Source organism: Schistocerca piceifrons, chromosome 11 (assembly GCF_021461385.2).
Source record: "Schistocerca piceifrons isolate TAMUIC-IGC-003096 chromosome 11, iqSchPice1.1, whole genome shotgun sequence".
Classification (NCBI taxonomy): Eukaryota; Metazoa; Arthropoda; class Insecta; order Orthoptera; family Acrididae; genus Schistocerca; species Schistocerca piceifrons.
This window is the reverse complement of record NC_060148.1, coordinates 120,064,869-120,084,865: the sequence shown is the minus strand read 5'-3', so window position 1 is coordinate 120,084,865 and position 19,997 is coordinate 120,064,869. Positions and strand designations below refer to the sequence as shown.

At 39.7% G+C, this 19,997-nt stretch overlaps 1 long non-coding RNA gene across 1 annotated transcript; it reads left to right on the top strand.

Annotated features, from left to right (window-relative positions):
• Positions 1-7,324: 7,324 nt before the first annotated feature.
• Positions 7,325-10,436, top strand: LOC124720351. The gene is made up of 3 exons (XR_007006134.1): positions 7,325-7,584; positions 7,787-7,920; positions 8,043-10,436. It is a non-coding gene; the product is annotated as an uncharacterized LOC124720351 (long non-coding RNA).
• The last annotated feature ends 9,561 nt before the right edge of the window (positions 10,437-19,997 follow it).

The window sequence follows — 19,997 nt, the reverse complement described above, 5'->3', positions numbered from 1 at the left end:
TCAGAAAATATGGCGATCATTTTAGCTCCGTCTGCAATTCGTGACTGGCCGAAAACGAGTCGAATTGGAGCAACTACACCTAAAAACAAAGCTTACGCACACAATTCTGTGGGAGCTGTGACGTTGGCGTTCTGCGGTTGAGCAGTGCTATCTGTGGTAGAAGCGGTGTTTCATGTTTGGAAGCGTGGTCACTGCATGGGTCGGTTTACAGGCGTCTAAAGCTAGCGAAATGAGGGATGCTCAACCACCGGACCTACCGATAGATGGGTCTAGCGCGTGCCGGCAAGAGATTATATCATTAAGTGTCCGTCATATCTGAATTTGGCAAAAAAACGAAGTGTCAAAACACGGATGAAAATGTTTTTCGTTCTGCGCCCTCATAAGTATTTTAAATTGGATGTTCTAGATATCTACACATCAACATAATTAAGCGTTTCTAATCTAGCGAGAAAAAACAGTGACAGTTCTGCTATGAAATTCCTAAATTCGGTGTGTTTTGAAAGGTTGAAAAGCTGACCTATAAATTGTTTACTATTTATGAGTGCTTTACTTATTTGCCCGTTTTAAAACACTATTTAAGATTCAATGGAGGTCAACAAATTACCTTACTTGCCGAAGCTTTTAACTACTGGTATACTTCGGAAAATCAAGTGTGGACAACAGTGAAGACGTCTCTTGAAAAAAATTTGACATCGTGTGCTTAGGGGTATCTTTACTGACTTGTCTGAATTTGTCCTATGCTGACAGGACAATCTAGTCCAGTCGATTTTCTTATCCGCAAAAGTACACTAGCCAATACCAGTGGCACAAAGGTAGTGCCACATTACAAACTATCTGGTAATAACAGAAGTATTGGTGGACAATGTACAGTAAATAATATGTAATAACCTGAGAAATTCAAAATTGGTTTGAAGAAATAGGACAGTATTTGGAAAGAGAGTAACATTTTGAAAATAACAAATGACGCAAGTAGAGTTTTCAGTTATGAAAGCTCGCTTAAATCCCCCCCCCCCCCCTCTCTCTCTCTCTCTTCGATTATCAAGGGAAAAAATGTGATAACATAAAAGTGCAAGAAAGTTGTGTACAATGTTGGAAATGATGAAAAAGAAAATCTCACTATGCTTCCTCCTCCATGTGAAGAGTATTCCTGTAATAATGGCTAATAGCATACCAAGAACATAAGGGTGTCACAGTGGAGATTTGTTTTCTGGTACAGACATCTGATACAACTATTCCACAACAAAACGTACTTTCAAAAGGTGTGGTACCAGTGCACTCCCATGGGATAACAATATTATGTCCTCCAGGAATCACATTGGGTTCACCACATACAGCATAAACTGTGCAGCAACTACAATGCTTTGTGAGCAAGTAATAACAGTCAGTATCTTTAATTTTAACATAACTCTTGACTCCCATAATTATCTGCTTATACGTGTGCTTGTACTACAGGTTATTGGTAAAGCAAATACTAATTGAATACGTCTTCACACTTTTAATACTTAGCAGAAATTCTGAAAAAAGTAAATTGTTTTATTACTGTATCACCTCTATGGCGAATTAAGAGGTACTGACTGGTTTCTTTGAACATTTAATAGAAGACTTCTTTTTTACCTGCTATTGATAAAGAGCCATTCCAAGTTCTGTACACAACAATTTCTCGCATTTTTCATGAGGTTTGTTATTCTGTACACTAATATTTCTTCTTCTAAATGGTAAATAATGCATTCAGACAGTGCTGGTATTAAAGGTAATTCATGAAACAAATTATATTTAAACCAGAAAATTAAAGGTTCCACATGGCACATGAAAAGTACCTTGCTACACACATGTATGTACAGATTCCAAAATGTCTGTGAATTTGAGTTACAAACTTTTTTAAATAGAAATATGAAGATCACAATACTTTGGGTCTGCAATAACTCAAACGTAAAATACTTTAGTTCCCTATGAGAAACTTTGTTCTTTACGTGACTCATGCAACTGCTTTCACTCTTAATGGAAAACTAAATGGTTTATGTTAAAGTTAACTAGCAAAAAGTGTAACCATTGTTACATAATTTCTGTGAAGTAAGATTCCTTAATGTTATTTCCTTCCTTTGTCATCATAACTCGATAATTTCAGTTCCGTGTGGGACATATGAACTAACAAAATGAAATGCTTTTATTACTATGACCAAACAAAATCTTTTTAACATGTAGTACACAGTTCAAATCAGCAAAAAGTGTAACCGTATAATTAAGGTAAATGTTAATGAAAATTAGGCATGTAACATGAATACTGAAATTTCCTAGATTTCCACGTGTACCTGTATTCACTGTATCAGTATAATAGAGGGAAACATTCCACGCGGGAAAAAATATATATAAAAACAAAGATGAGGTGACTTACCGAACGAAAGCGCTGGCAGGTCGATAGACACACAAACATACACACAAAATTCTAGCTTTCGCAACCAACGGTTGCCTCATCAGGAAAGAGGGAAGGAGAGGGAAAGACGAAAGGATGTGGGTTTTAAGGGAGAGGGTAAGGAGTCATTCCAATCCCGGGAGCGGAAAGACTTATCTTAGGGGGAAAAAAGGACAGGTCTGCTTGTGTCTGTATGTGTGGATGGATATGTGTGTGTGTGAGAGTGTATACCTGTCCTTTTTTCCCCCTAAGGTAAGTCTTTCCACTCCCGGGATTGGAATGACTCCTTACCTTCTCCCTTAAAACCCACATCCTTTCGTCTTTCCCTCTCCTTCCCTCTTTCCTGATGAGGCAACCGTTGGTTGCGAAAGCTAGAATTTTGTGTGTATGTTTGTGTGTCTATCGACCTGCCAGCAATTTCGTTCGGTAAGTCACCTCACCTTTGTATTCACTGTATTCTGCACTTTGTAGTGCTAGAAAGATAATTCTATATGATTATTTGCATTCTCTTCTCCCCCCCTCAACACAGGAAAATATAATAGAAAGACATCCTAGCAAAATAAAGACAAAATTCAGAAAATTAGGTTTTGCCTGACTCAGGTCCCCTTATTCCAGAATGGTTATAAAGTAATAAGAATGCTTATGATCAACTGGAACATTGTGTTCATTATAGGAAGTATTAAAACAAGAATTAACAGAATAACAATTTTATTGCTCTTATGTTGCAGAGCATCCACAAACATTGCTGTTTGAAACATAGGGCCACTGCATACTTCATTAGATCACACCCATCCTGAGTTTGAACTGTTTTCTTAAAGTGAAAAATTCAAGTTAACATAGTTATTGAGGGACATATTTTCTCACACTGAAAGCCATCTGTCAAATAAGTCTCAGAACATTTTTTTTCCATTAATTTCACACAAATCACCTGTTTTTAATGCAAGTGCATATTTTGTAACTTCAAACATCTTAAAATAAGCTTATATAATAAACAATTATAATTTTGTTACAATATCTACACAGGATGTAAAGACTTAATTTTACTTCAATGTGATTCATCTTTTGAAGTTCATCATTACACAACAACAAATCTATGGACAAAATAGTTTTAAAAAATCTGTCAAAATGTCACACCCATCTGCATGGAATGTCCCATTACATAATTTTTCCAATTTGAGCACTATACATGATTAAACAATATGAGTTTATTTAACTTCTGCCCTATACTTGATTTGTTGTTTAAAATTTTCTCAGCAGGCTTTTTTTCCACATGTTTTTAAGCGTATGCAGCAGTATAGGGATGCAATCTTACAAACAAGTTGAGTCTGACGTAAGTCCTCTATCCTAATTTCATAATGGTAATCATGACCAAGAGCAGGAAATGGGTAATCTACAAATTTATTTTTAACACAATGCAAAATCTTGGCCTGTATATATATTTCTGTCACATATCCCCAGCAGTCACAAACATCTAAAACAGTTTCTGAGTATTCTACAACAGAGTACACGCAGTCACTTGTTTTAACCAGTTTTCCCCAGTTAACAAAATTTACAAACGCATTTTTATTGGCCATATTGGGAAAAGCATAGAGAGAATCACATTCTAATGCAATTTAACTACTGGTGGCTGCAGTATGTGAAGACAGTCTTTGCATGTGATCTGCCTTGAAAGGTGCAATGACACATACCCTGCAATATAATAGGAGAGTATGTTTTACTTGTGAAATGAGAACTTAATCTTATCATCAAGAAGTGCACACCACTCCTCTACTTCATTTTCTGCAGAACTTTCATCACTTTCTACTACATGCTTTCTTGCATGAAAATCATAAACAGGTGGCAAACAACACACATTAAAATTTGAGCAATTCCCATTCATTGCAGTGACACTGTTATTGGCCATATTGGGAAAAGCATAGAGAGAATCACATTCTAATGCAATTTAACTACTGGTGGCTTCAGTATGTGAAGACAGTCTTTGCATGTGATCTGCCTTGAAAGGTGCAATGACACATACCCTGCAATATAATAGGAGAGTATGTTTTACTTGTGAAATGAGAACTTAATCTTATCATCAAGAAGTGCACACCACTCCTCTACTTCATTTTCTGCAGAACTTTCATCACTTTCTACTACATGCTTTCTTGCATGAAAATCATAAACAGGTGGCAAACAACACACATTAAAATTTGAGCAATTCCCATTCATTGCAGTGACACTGTTACCCAGGAGCAACTTTCTCATGGCACATTTGAACTGGTATGCATTTGGATTGTTGTTCCAACCACATCTGGACCGAATGCAGGGGGAAAAAAGGTCTATGTGGTCTTGTGACAGTTTATATGTTAGCAAATACTTCAAAGGAGATTCAACACGAAGCATACTTGTCAGAGCTATGTGCCTTACTGATTGCATATTGAAAATTATCCCAAAAGCAAAAGTATTTCTTGCATGGAGCAGCAATGGAACACCAATGATTTTTAAGCTTTTGATATAATTTTCAGTGTGTCTGAAAATACCAATGTGTTGACTGGGTGTTGTTTGATGTCCTTAGGTTAGTTAGGTTTAAGTAGTTCTAAGTTCTAGGGGACTGATGATCATAGATGCTAAGTTCCATAGTGCTCAGAGCCATTTGAACCATTTTTTTAATTTATTTTTTTTTTAATACCAAGCCAATAAGATTTGTTGTCAAGTCTCAGGGGGCTCTTATACCCTTTACCTAATGGATTTCTGGAGTTCAGAATATCAAAAATCCTATCAATATTATACAAAAATTCTACTGTTGCTTCACTTCCTTTAATATTTGGATCACCAACCCTCCTCAAAAACTCTATACTATCTGCCACTCTAGAACTCAAAGTCTGTGAAGCTAATGAAACATTCATTTTTCTATTTACATAACTTATATGTTGTCCTGATAGTTTGTTGGCAAATGTCATACCTTCTTCTTGTTGTACCTTGTTCAATTGCTCAATGAAATGTCATCTAATAATGCCAGTTGGAGACTCAATAGCAGATACTTCTGCTAGAGCATTCCTGGCAAACTTCATCATATGACATGTCCAACATACAATAAACATTGTAGCTCTTAAAATCACCCTTGGAAAAATTTAAAGTACAGCCAAGTGTACGTAAAGTGCTTATATTTACCTTGCAGCCATCACATGTAACACACCAAACCCTAATGCCAGAACTATGCAGCCTCTCTAAAGCGGATTTCATCAGTGTGGCCTGATTATTGGCCTGTACACCGTTGATAAAGAAATATGCAATCGGGCATATAAATTTGCCTTTAATAGAGACAAGCATGAAAACCAGAGCCTCAGATGCCTCTATTACTTCTTTTGACTGAGGCACTTCCCCACCAAACTCTAAAAAATTGTGTATTGCTTAGTTCCTTGGTCCCAAACTACTTGCTTCCTAAGTGTCACACTGTCTACAATTAGACATGAATCGCTGAACTGGTCCCTTACGATTGGGTTCGAATCAACGTACTTAAAAACATCTTTTAAGAAGCCAGTTTCACAGTCGACACTTGCCACCCGTTTCGAAATCAATGATTTATGGGTCAGAGGCTTTAATTTTTGCAGGTATTCATATGCTGCTGGTGAATAAAAGTACACAGTCATCGCAAACATTTTCACATTTCTTGTGTATCTATTACCCTTTGACGAGAGAGAGTTGTCCACTAAATTGCACACTAATTCCACTTGTGTTCCTTTCTGATGATTGAGGAAGTTATGTAACTTCTCAGGAAGATGCCCCTTCTCCTTCAATGAACTTATGATGTCATCCATCGAAAACACTTTCTTCTCTCTTCTTCGAAGTTTTTCACGGACACACTTCAGTTTACGTTTTAATTCGTGCACAATGTCTGAGAAAAAATTGCGAGTTCTGGTCGCCTTGTCTTCCATTTCTACTTTCGACTGTATACCACAATCAATTACTTGAGAACCAACTGCACTCTGAAATAAAGAAATAATTTCGTTATATATGATTGAAATAACTCAAGGCTTGATGAAAAAATATTATAAGAAAACTTTGGCGGTGTGAAAACATCCTTACACTAACGACTTCGACACAATTCGCAGCTTCTGCATTGGATAAATGGGACATGCTTTCCACGGAAGAATTCTCATTGACAACATTCTCCACGCAATCAGTAGCTTCTGCAGAGGGCAAATCAAGCACGGATTCCAGGACAAAACGCTGAAAACAAAAATATGGAACTGTATTACAACATTGCGTAGACCTATGTAGCCCATTAGTGTCCGTACGAAATAAATTCACAAAGGTCAAAACCACACACATAGCAAAGAAATTAATTAGCTGCCTCAAATGGAGAAGCATCGTTGTCACTCAAAATGCTAACATGTCGTCGTGACTGTTTATTTGGTGGCATCAAATGTGTCGGAAAGTCAACAATTGATGGCACTGCTTCGGGTCTGAGACGTTTCTTCCACGTTCCAGGGCTCACTACGTAATCATCTTGCCGGAAAAGGTTTCCGCAAAGAAAACTGCAAGACGTAGGTTTGAAATCTTTCCGCTTCACGGAAGTAATCCACTTTTTTAGCAGCTCTGGGTGCTTTAGAGGAAACCTGTTCAAAAACATCGAATTCGCAAACGCACTAAGTCTGTATTGTTGTCGTATTGTACCGGTAGTCCTATTACCTGTGAAATGGTAAGTCACTTTCCTTACTCCATCGCTTCGTACACTTGAAAGCGGAACAAGAAATCACCATTTCGATAATCCTTAATTCCTTATACACCGTACAGACCGAGAGAAACTTCTTGGCAAATTCAAATATGGCGGGCAATACGGACGACAGTAATCAGCTGGTAGAGCCATCTATCGGTAGGTCCGGTAGTTGAGCATCCCTCATTTCGCTAGCTTTAGACGCCTGTGGGTCGGTTTTCGTAGCAGTGACTGAAAGCATGGCTTTATTTTCGTAACATTTGTTGCGGAAATCTTGTTCTCACTGCCATATGCGATTCGGATAGTTAATGAGAATCTGCTCAAAATGTCACACAAGTGCTGTATGCCCTATTGTAGGGGAAACTACGACAACGGTTTAAAAGTTAGCGTCTTTTCATTCCCGTCTGATGAAGCATTAAGATTGAAACGGATCGCTGCAGTTCATAGGAATGACTGGGAACCCAGTAAACAGTTCGTTGTAAGTATCTGTAATTTAACTTTATTTCTATATTGTTACTCTTTAATACTGTTATGTTACAGAACTGAAAATTCAAATCAATAGCCTATCTATAACGAAGCATTATACTTTTAAGCTCACTTTATGCAGTCCTCAGTTAGATTTCATTTGTCGGTTTACATTCTGTCTTTACGTTAACAGTAAAATATATGGTTCTTTTCAGATATGTGAACTGATTTCACTGCAGACGACATTGAGAAAATTACCAGTGCTTACGACCCAAAACTGGCAAACTCTTTACAGCACCTTTGGACCGTCCACGTTTAAAGAAACGTTCGTGAAAATTTATCGTAAAGGGTACTTGTAATCAGTTTTCAGATTAATGTTCAGGTTCCTTAATTTTCTTACGATATTGTTAAATATCTAAGATCATGAAACATTGCTATACGGATCTCATGTTTATCTCTCTCTATTTGCAGATGCCGTACCTTCCAAGTTGCCAGGATGAACTACGTATTTATCTTCAAAACAAGCACCAGCTCGAGAAGATCCAGAGAGTCGCGAACGTTTGGAGAACCAAGCACTTGAGAAAGTCATTGAGCAGAGTGTGGGATCACACAAAAAATGATGGAAAAGAGTTCATTTGCTAGTTTAGAAGATTTTAAATCAAAATTATCTGATTGTGAAAAGCACAGTGACTGGGTCACGGTAACTAAATCAAATAATTTGTGTCTTGTGTTAAAGGATGCTCCTTATCTAAATGTTGTGTGGCATGTCGTTATAAATAGTGATTTAGTGTTAAGTGCATTTGTGAAGGAAGCTGAGCTAAATTGTGCTGGTACGATTAAATTACCAAACCAAGTAAGTGATACTGGTACAGTTAGCAATATTTTGAAAGAGTTGTATGTGATGTTTCATATAAATGAGGCTCCATTTGACGCAAGTTTGTCTTGCATTGAAGACATTTTGGAAAACTTGTAAGAAAATTTACCAGAAAGTGAGCATAAAATTAAATTTTTGAAGGAACAAGTTTCATTTCCAAGATTTAATAGTCCAACAGAGATTAGGTACGGGAGTGTTTCAATGATTTTATGGTCATTAGCTTATTCTATCAGGCCACATGCATATAGGATTTTGACGAGTGCTCGTAATTATTCCATTCCAAGTCCCAGTACTTTGTCAAAACTTTGCAGTAAACTTCCAACTAACCCAATCATTGAGCATCAGAGTGATCAGTTTCTCAGTTACATACCACAAAAAGTTGGTGCTTTATCTGTGAATGATAAAACTGTCCTGTTGATGGATGAGATTTATTTAAAGTCACAACTTGACTATAAAGGTGGCAATGTTGTAGGTGGTGCTTTTAATACAGATGTGGTTTTGTGTGCAACTAGTGCTTACGTTTTTATGATCCAGAGTATGGATTCAGTGTACAAAGATGTGGTGCATATTCTCCCAGTTCACACAATTCAATTAAACTAGAAGCAATGGGATTTCAGGTAATAGGAGTAGTAGCTGACAATAATGCTATTAATAAGAAAGCTCTTTCGTACTTTTCTTCCCCCCCCCCCTCTCCCTCCTAGTGTACAGATAAAATATGTTCATCCTGAGCAGACTTCTGCAGACCGCCCACTTTACTATTTTGTGGATACTGTACACATTTTAAAATGTGAACGGAACAACTGGGGTAATGAAAAGGACCAAATTATATGCTTTCCTTCTTTTAGTGATAGCTTGAAGGTAGGTCTTGCTTCTGTTACAGCACTGAAGGAACTATATTTACTAGAAAAAGGTGAACTGTTGCAGTATGACAGCACTTTAACACTTAAGTCACTATATCCAAATTCTTTTGAATGGCAAAATGTGAAATTAGCATTGCATATTTTTAATAACATGACAGTTGTTGCAATGCAACAACTAGGTGCAAGAAAGAAATTGAAAACTGGCAGAGTACTGCCACATTTGTAAAAATAATAAGTCAGTGGTTTGATATTAAATGTTGAAACGCTGCTGAAGGATAAATGGCTAAGAAATGTTTACCAAGAACAGATTACTCTCAATTCAAAACATATTCATGTCTTTTTGAGAAACTTTCTCTCGTGGTTGTGGTCATGGGAAGATTGCAATGGAGGAAAGAAATTGACCAGAGAAACACACTTTGCTCTCAAACATACTACTGCAACCTTTATTGATTTTAGTGAATACTGGCTGTGTGAGAAGAAGAGAACATATTTGCTCTTTGGGAAAATACAGACAGACAGTTTGAAGGACAGGTTTGGGAAATACCGCCAGCTTAATGGGGGAAGTTACCATGTATCGCTAAGGCAGGTATTTGAAACACAAGGAAAATTAAGGGCCCAGAGTATGTTTTCTCTTGTATTAAAGTCCAAAGTGTTTGGTGATGTTGTTGTTAGACCTAATAATGTTGATGCTGCTTGTTGTAGAATCCCAGGCTTTCAAGATATCGACAACCCAGAGCTGTTAAATGTAGTAGTTGATGATAGTGATGTTGATGAAGTAGATGAAAACACTTCGCCATTACTCCATTATATTGCTCACACCAAGTGCATCTAAAATAAATTGTCCATATTGTGAAGGGTTTGTAACATCCGAAGAAACAAGACAAGCAGATGATTTGATAATGGCAAATGACAGGGGAGGTTTAACATACCCTAGCAGTGATGTAGTCACATGTGTTTCCTATGTATACGTAACACTACAAAAAATTCTTAAAGAAAAGGAAAAATTTGTTCCTGCACTAAGTAAATCAAAGAAATGTGCTTGTGAAAGAAGCAGCCATTAATGTGCCAAAAGACTTACTTCTTGGTTTCCATTGTTTAAAAGGTCACACTCCTGAATCTATCACACATTGTATATTGACTTGCAGTGCAAATATTTTACTAAACAACTTTGTAAAACTAAAAAATGATGTGTGTGTGACAAAAGATGTAAGTATTTACAAAAGAATGAAAAAGTCTTGACATCTGACTCCTTGTCACAAACAATTGTGAAATAAATGTTTTCTGGACATTTACTTATTAAAGTGGAGCTTGTTAAGTATCACATGCCCCTTTTTCGTAAGTTATTAAATGAAAAAACTTTTAATAAATGATTTACATTATTTGCGGTGAATTTTTAAGGTCCTAGTGTAATTTTATTAACAATCAAGGAAAATCATTATTACTTATTATAAAATCGAATATGCAGCAAGGCAATGCTGTAAGTGCTTAAAATTTTACGTCGCATAAAAAGTAGGTAGTGGTGACTGAAAAAATAGGATAAATGATTTATTTTATTTGTAGGCGAATTTTGAAGGTCCTAGTCTATTTTTTTATTTATTTTTATTTATTTATGTTTTTTTTGTATTCAAGGAAAATCATTATGCCTTAGGTAGTCGAAATATTGCGTTGGTTACCTTATTGTAAGATCTAATCAGCAGCAAGGTGACGCTATAAGTGCTTAAAATTCTAAAAAGTAGGTAGTTGTGACTATATGAACTGCCTTTGAAGATACAGGATCCAATATTTATATAAATCTTTTTCACTCGATCGTGTTACGCCACAATTCATCATTTACAAACTAGGTGATACAGTATGCAGTACTCTCTTAGTTGAAGGTTTCATTGTTTTCGTTACTTCTATCATTAGTTAAATAGCGAATGTGCCTTCCCTTGAGCTACTTCAGTGCTAGTTTCTGAACTCAGTCGCAGAGCTGTGACGTCACTGCAGGCGTTGTGAAGCTTTGTTTCTTGGTGGTGTTAATAGGAGAAGTACGAATAGGTTTGTTGAAACAATCGCCGGCGGGCTCACACGCAGGCGCGTTGCAAACAGAAACGTACCGTCGCCATGTTTTTTAAATTTTGCCTGTGTACTTTCTATATGTCTTCATTAGCGTTATCATCCCCATATTTTCTCTGTTGACATTCAGTAAGGGGAAAAAATTAACATCTCGAGGGTTGGATCCCCTCACTTTCAAATCGGAGGATTATGCCACCCGGGCTGCTCTCAAGGTGCCTTTGCCATCTGTCTGCTGGCTGCTGCCCGGTGCTCCCCACCACCACCGCCGCCGGCGGCATCCCCCTGTCCTCATCACAGCCACCCTCCATATTTGTCTATTTCCCCATTTCAGTGACTCCTATTGCCAGTGGACAAAGAATCCCATCATGGACACACCCACTAGCACCATCATTTACACCTCTACTTGCCCCGCATCCACCATTACCTCGTGGAGTGCCTCCCACTACCTTAAACAATGTCCTAACCTTGGCCTCCTCCTTCCTGCAACACCTGCTACGAATTCCACCCCACCCTTTCCTCCAAATGCAAATCCTGAACTCACTGTCCCCATTCACCACATTGACCAGCCCATCCATCCCATCAATTTCCTCCACCCACCCCCTACAGCTGAAGACATCTGGTTCCTGACCATTGTAATGCAGAATATCCACCCACTGCAACATTCCCACACTATCCAGCAGATCTCCCTTGCTGCTGCTCCGTCTTCCATTTCAATAGCTACGCTACTTACTCTCACAACCAGGCCCACTTTATCTTCATATGCCTAGACACTTGTTTAAGCTCCTCTCTGCTTTTCTCCTCCCACTCTGCTGAGCTACTGACAGGCAAAACAACGAAACTATCGTCTGAAGAACACGTGTCTGATTTCTACCAACCACATACAGGCCCATTCTGAGTGCTGCGCAGAGTGCCAAAAGACTACGTGATAGATTGGAACGGAAAGCCGGGCTTTTCTTAGTGCTAAAACACACAGCAATCACAGACAATTCTAGCTACTTAATCCATGGCAGCAAATGGAGAAATGTATGTACAATGATGCTGGGAGTGGAATGACAAATCGACATGATTGGGCTGAGCGCCCTTTATTTGACAAAATAATACTAATCTGGAATCTAGATTTCTAATTTTTATGACGGCATTCAGATCCACAGATACCATTCACCACATCAACCAGCTCTGTGCTGCATTGTGCAGCTACCTACTGCCAGGTACTCCATATCAATGACATCATGAGAGAGCAGAATGGGACGCTCCACGGAACTCACAGACTTTGAACATGGTCAAGTGATTGGGTATCACCTGTGTCATACGTCTGTTTGCGAAATTTTCACACTCCTAAACATACCTAGGTGCACTGTTTCCGATGTGATAGTGGAGTGGAAACTAGAAGTAACATATACAGCACAAAAGCGTACAGACCGACCTCGTCTGTTGACTCGCAGAGACCGCCGTCAATTGGAGAGGATCATTATGTGTAGTAGGCAGACATCTATCCTGACTGTTACACAGGAATTCAAAACTGCATCAGGATCCACTGCAAGTACTATGAAAGTCAGGCAGCAGGTGAGAAAACTTGGGTTTCGTGGTCGAGCAGCTGTTCACAAGCCACACATCACGCCGGTAAATGCCAAACGACGCCCCATTCGGTGTAAGGAGAATAAACATTGGACGATTGAACAGTGGAAACACGTTGTGTGGAGTGACGTATCGCGGTACACAATCTGGCGATCCAATGAACAGGGTGCGGGTATGGCGAATGTCTGGTGAACGTCATCTGCTAGCGTATGTAATGCCAACAGTAATCTTCGGAGGTGGTGGTGTTATGGAGTGGTCGTGTTTTTCATGGAGGAGGCTTGCACCCCTTGTTGTTTTGTGTTGCACTATCACAGCACGGGCCTACATTGATGTTTTAAACACCTTCTTGCTCCCACTGTTGAAGATCAAGTCGGGGGTGGCGATTGCACCTTTTAACAACGATCGAGCACCTATTCGTAACGCACGGCCTGTGGGGGAGTGGTTACACGACAATAACATCCCTCTAAAGGACTGGCCTGCACAGAGTCTTGACCTGAATCCTACAGAACACCTTTGGGATATTTTGGAACGCAACTTCATGCCAGACCTCACCGACCGACATCAATACCTCTCCTCAGTGCAGCACGCTGTGAGGAATGGGCTGTCATTCCCGAAAAAACCTTCCTGCACCTGATTGGACGTATGCCTGCAATAGTGGAAGCTGTGATCAAGGCTAAAGGTGGGCCAACACTGTACTGAATTCCAGCATTACCGATGGAGGGCGCCACGAACTTGTAAGTCATTTTCAGCCAGGTTTCCCGATACTTTTGATCACATAGTGTATGTTTCGTAGGGGGAAACTGCTGCTAATTTTCAAGCTTTTACATGAATATACAGTGCTATTACAAATGATTGAAGCGATTCATAAATTCACTGTAGCTCCATTCATTGGCATATGGTCACGACACACTACAGATACGTAGAAAAACTCATAAAGTTTTGTTCGGCTGAAGCCGCACTTCAGGTTTCTGGCGCCAAAGCGCACGAGAGCGCAGTGAGACAAAATGGCGACAGGAGCCGAGAAAGCGTATGTCGTGCTTGAAATGCACTCACATCAGTCACTCATAACAGTGCAACGACACTTCAGGACGAAGTTCAACAAAGATACACCAACTGCTAACTCCATTCGGCGTTGGTATGCACAGTTTAAAGCTTCTGGATGCCTCTGTAAGGGGAAATCAACGGGTCGGCCTGCAGTGGGCGAAGAAATGGTTGAACGCGTGCGGGCAAGTTTCACGCGTAGCCCGGGGAAGTCAACGAATAAAGCAAGCAGGGAGCTAAATGTACCACAGCCGACAGTTTGGAAAGTCGTATGGAAAAGGCTAAACCAGAAGCCATACCGTTTACAATTGCTACAAGCCCTGACACCCTATAACAAAGTCAAACGCTTTGAATTTTCGGCGCGGTTACAACTGCTCATGGAAGAGGATGCGTTCAGTGCGAAACTCGTTTTCAGTGATGAAGCAACATTTTTTCCTAATGGTGAAGTAAACAGACACAATGCACGAATCTGGGCGGTAGAGAATCCTGACGCATTCATGCAGCAAATTCGCAATTCACCAAAAGTTAACGTGTTTTGTGCAATTTCACGGTTTAAAGTTTACGGGCCCTTTTTCTTCTGCGAAAAAAACGTTACAGGACACGTGTATCTGGACATGCTGGAAAATTGGCTCACGCCACAACTGGAGACCGACAGCGCCGACTTCATCTTTCAACAGGATGGTGCTCCACCGCACTTCCATCATGATGTTCGGCATCTCTTAAACAGGAGATTGGAAAACTGATGTATCGGTCGTGGTGGAGATCATGATAAGCAATTCATGTCATGGCCTCCACGCTCTCCTGACTTGACCCCATGCGATTTCTTTCTGTGGGGTTATGTGAAAGATTCAGTGTTTAAACCTCCTCTACCAAGAAACGTGCCAGAACTGCGAGCTCGCATCAACGATGCTTTCGAACTCACTGATGGGGACATGCTGCGCCGCGTGGGGGTGGAACTTGATTATCGGCTTGATGTCTGCCGAATCACTAAAGGGGCACATATCGAACATTTGTGAATGCCTAAAAAAACTTTTTGAGTTTTTGTATGTGTGTGCAAAGCATTGTGAAAATATCTCAAATAATAAAGTTATTGTAGAGCTGTGAAATCGCTTTAATCATTTGTAATAACCCTGTACTTTGCGCATCCTTTTGCAAGCGAGAAGATATCATGAAGTACGATTGGGAAAGGCTGTAAATTAACCATCTATGTCCCTTTATTGAGTCCAGATGTGTGAGAACTGGTTGAACAGAGAGATTGTCAAATACCCTGGGAAATGTAGTAGCACCCCAGACGATAACACCTGATTGTGTTCCCGTATGGCGGGACTGTCTGTTTGATATCCCACCACTGTCTGCAGCATCTCAGGACAAGTGTTTGTTGGTATTCGGGGCTCAGTTTGAAGTGTGACTAATCACTGAAGACAATTCTACTCGACTCAAAGAGATTCCAGGCCGAATATGCCCGACACCACTGAATATGAGCTTGGTTCTGTACAGGGGCGACGTGGACACAGCTCCTTTCTGTGAGTCGCCTGTTAATAGTCCCTGCAGTAAAAGAAGTACCAGTTGCACGTCAGCTCGACAATAATGATGAATCCGGCTCTCTGAGTGTCTCTCTGATGACTGCTCCGACCTCACGTTCTGTCATCTCCCGAGGTCAAGCGCTTCCTTCTTGATGCTATGTTTGGCCACTGTTTACCCATTCCTGCTAACATAGGAAAATAGTACCATCACTCCCCTCAGATGACGAGCGATTCGTCTATTACTCCAACTGCCTTCTTTCAGCCCAACAAGTCTCCCAAATGATTACAGCTGTATATAGTGTCTACGTACCTGTCTGCCAGGCATAGTTGCTGTCCAGAAGAGTACACAGAATGAAATTCGTAAAGATTGTATTTTTTCCTGCCGACATGTCCCTCGTTTACTAACTTCGCCAGTTGCGCGTTGAAATTGCTCTGCAGCGTCACACATTCATTCATCGACCACCAAAGTTTACAAATTTGCATTTTCTGTCGATATCTGCATTCATTTCAATTTTTGACCAATCTGCACAAGTTGTTTGTGGTGCACCTTTTTCTTCTTTTTCCCCTGTCACAGTGTAAAATATATCTGCATGTTTCACACCACGCTGTATAATAAAGTAAATACTAATTAGATTAATTCTCCCATATACACAAATGAAGTGCTTGGGCAGCCTTTTGTCAACTGCCCAATTTTTTAAAATAATGATATGGAAATGAAGAAATAGATAGGATTTCGTCGTTCTTCTGACTTGGTAAGTAACAAAATTCCTTAGTTGAAGATAAATAGCGGACTGAATTTAATCATCATGAGAAAAAAGTCTTTCGCAACAGCATTTATATGTAAAACATTCTCGGTTTTCTTGCCGCATCAATTCGGGATAAAATCGCGAGCTTTCGACGATAGCCCCCATCGTCATCGTCAGGATGACGCATGAATTTCAGCATATATCACGTTTGATTTTTTCTATTTTTAATGAAGTGCCTTTGGTCCATGTGCTTGTTTCCCCCGTGCTGCCCACTTCTACAACTAATCTCGCACCTATATCACCCACATGAACAGGCTATAGCATTGTACGGAATTCTTCTATAGCGTGTCGGTTATGGGTTAAGTGCAGCAATCGAGAGTACTTGCGCGGATTCCATGGTCATGATATGCAGCATGTTGCCAAATGTTTTCCGATGATTGTCATCGCGCGCCAACCGAAAATATTCCCCTTCAACGTAGGACAGATATTCGAAGGGTGTAGCATCGCTGTTCTCAACAATGTAGGTGGCTGTATGTCCGAACATCCATAGTGCTACATTTTCTTTCATAACTGGTCATCACATGCGGTCCCGCCACATCCCTTCACGAACGTTCAGCTAGCGTGCTGAAATGTTACGTTATAAATGTATAAAGAAGTTGCCCTAGTTTTAATTATCGCCTGAAAATATCGTAAATAATTTTGCATATAAAAATCAATTTGTATATAATTGAAAGAAACGATGTACTAATGAGATGCTGAATTTCTAGTTATTTATGAATTATTTTGTAAAGAAGTATCTTTGAGTTAAAATGTTTAAACAAAATGTAGTAGGTACGCTCGTTTGTCTAAAGATATAAAAAAAAAGTGGAAGGCGACTTGTTTTCCCCTCTCCCTTTTGTCCTGCGGTACCGAGATAAGCTGTGTAGTGTCACATGTGTGCTTTTGTGAAATAATTATGTCAATTTCATCTTAAGTAGCCGTGTTTCATTTGAAGATCCCTTTCCTTGCTGTTCACGTTACACATGAGTTTAGTATGGATTTCTTAGTGCAGTTTCGGGCTGTATCGGAGAGAAGTTGTTTCTGGAATTGTTTGGGGGTCATGGCCGAACACTGTTAGCGGTCATTTGCAGTTTAATCAATCACATTATAATTCATACGTCCCTGAGATTATTTTTATCTACGTTTTTCTCTCAAAATCGGGGCAATGTTATAACGCGAAACGTGTAGTATTCAGATTGGTCGTTTGCCTCCAATGTCGTCTATCAATGCATTCGCCGGTTTGATATAATGACGATGCTGGAAGACAGCACAGCGTAATTATAATCTGTTCATCATAAGAATAAAACTGATGTAACCATTACGTCATGTATTCTTGTATGTTTGCTTCAATATAATTGGATTTCGTTTCACGTGGATCGGAAACCAATCTGAGACCAGTACAGTCAAGTACGATCATAAGGATACGTTTTGTGCTGTGTTACACGCACACAGAGGGAGCGATAATGCGGGACAACAGCTATACCGGAGCATCAAACTTGGACAGCACTGGCCAGCCAGCGGTCCAACTTACCTGCAATGATGTGAACAGTTGCAGTTCAGATGTAAAACGAGACGAGGAAAGAAACAAGATAGCTTCGAATGTCATTTAATTTTTAAACAGAATGAAACTATATTTGGAGAAACTCCACCACTACCGCTCACTTCTTCAGTCACCAGACGGCAAGCATGAAATGCAATTGTTGTCACCTGACATGGTGTTCTAATTACAAACAAAAGTGATGAAAATTTCCAACTTAAACATAGCGAGCTGTGTGTAATGTAAAAGCATACTGCAGGGATTTCATTGTACTGTTGAACACTGAAGCCACTAATGTATTTATTGCAGTCAGTCATCTGGTTATCTCTTAGCTCCTGCGTTATCGGAGTCGGAGAAATACATTTCAGTTCTGGAAGTGTCACCTGCTACGTTGATAACGACCCTATCGACATCAGAATACACGAAGCCAACCAGCCGCCCCATTTTCCCCTTTTTTGACGAGTCGTTCTGTATCCCGCCAGCGTTCGGCGCGACGTAAGAAAAAGCTGCGTGCGTTTGTACCAGTAGTCTACGTCTGGCAGTTGGCAAGTCTTGTTATTTCTTGGGCCAATTCCCTTAATTTGGCAGCAGATCAGTTCTGCTGAGTTCGTATTGTAATGGTACAGTGGCAAATGTAAAAATGCAGAATTTGTATGCCGTGCTCGATGCTGTGAAAAGATTTGTTTTTCATGTTTCTACGAGGCTTATCTACATCTGTGGTATAAAACGATGAAGATAGTTCAAATAAAAAGTGTTTGGTTTTTCATTTTTCTCTTAAAACTTATATTCTTATGTTTTCATAATTTAAGCAACTTTTGTTAACAGTCATTCATAAAAATCGATAATTCAGAATTTATATACCCAATAAAAACGAGAATTTCGCATGCAATGTGTAATTAGAAACAAGAATTCGTACATTATTCATAAAAAGTTATGATGAGTTCTACAATTACGAGATGTAGCTATTTCAAATTGAATGAGAAAAAAATGACTATGGGGAAATTATAACCAGGGAACAAACGCCCACAGCAGGCTATCGATTCAGCGAAACCTGCAGTTTAGATGTGTAACTGCACTGTGTCTAACACAGTCCCTCAGAAAAGTTTTAAGCCGATTACCTCTGTAAAGTTATGAAAAACATTAAGAACAATCTATTTTTCGGCCCTCTTTTTAACCCTGTTTCACTATGGAACAGTCTGCAGCCTCAGGTATTTTCATTCCGCGTATTAACAGCGCGACAATCAGAGCTCAACAATAAAGAGGCTGTGACTGTAGAGCATTTTTGAAATTAAATTAAAATACGTAGCTAAAGCGTTATTAAGAAAAAGGTTGGTGGCTCTTAATAGATTTGAACATCACAATGTTTTATGTAATGTAGCTAATACATAAGTAGAAGCTACTTCCAAGAACGTAATAACACCAGTGTACGTCTGCTAGTGCTTCTGACCTATCATCGCGATTGTGTTTTTTTACACCAGGTTTATTCTTATGATGAACTCCATATCCATAACGCCATGTCTACCGCTAGCGCCACTTCCTTTTCTTTTTTTTTCCTTTATTGAATTTGGTTTCCGCCCTAAGGGGGCGGGCTGGCAGCAGCTTAGTACGCTGCTCTGCAGCCTACAGACTTTTTAAAACGTAAGAAGAAGATAAGAAACAATAAAAACAGGGGATAAAACGGTGACTTAAATTGTAAAACGGTGGAAAATTGTGGAAAGCTAAAACATAAAGCAAACGGTTGGCAAAGCCAATAAGATACACAGGAAGCAGACAGGTAACAAAGTAAACAGATAATTAAGAAACACGGCCACAGTCGGGTTTCCGTTCGCAAGAGATATAAAAATCACACCCAGCGACAGTATGACGTCTGTTTGCAACACTTCGGAAAAGACACACAACGCTGAACACTCACTGTAAACATTGCACTAAAATGTCGTCACAAAGATGACACACCATAGCCGAGGGCAGATGGGGGGGCTGGACAGATGGGGGGGGGGGGGTAAAACAAGGAGGGAGGAGAGGAAAAACGAAAGGGGGAGGCACCAAAGGAGGTAGAGGACTCATAAGGGGGGGAGGGGCAGGGCAGAAGCGAGAGGGAGTGGGAAAAAGCAGAGAATGGAAATGCAAGAGGACTCAGGGGAGAGAAGGAAGGCAGAGAGATGGTAGGTGGGGAAAA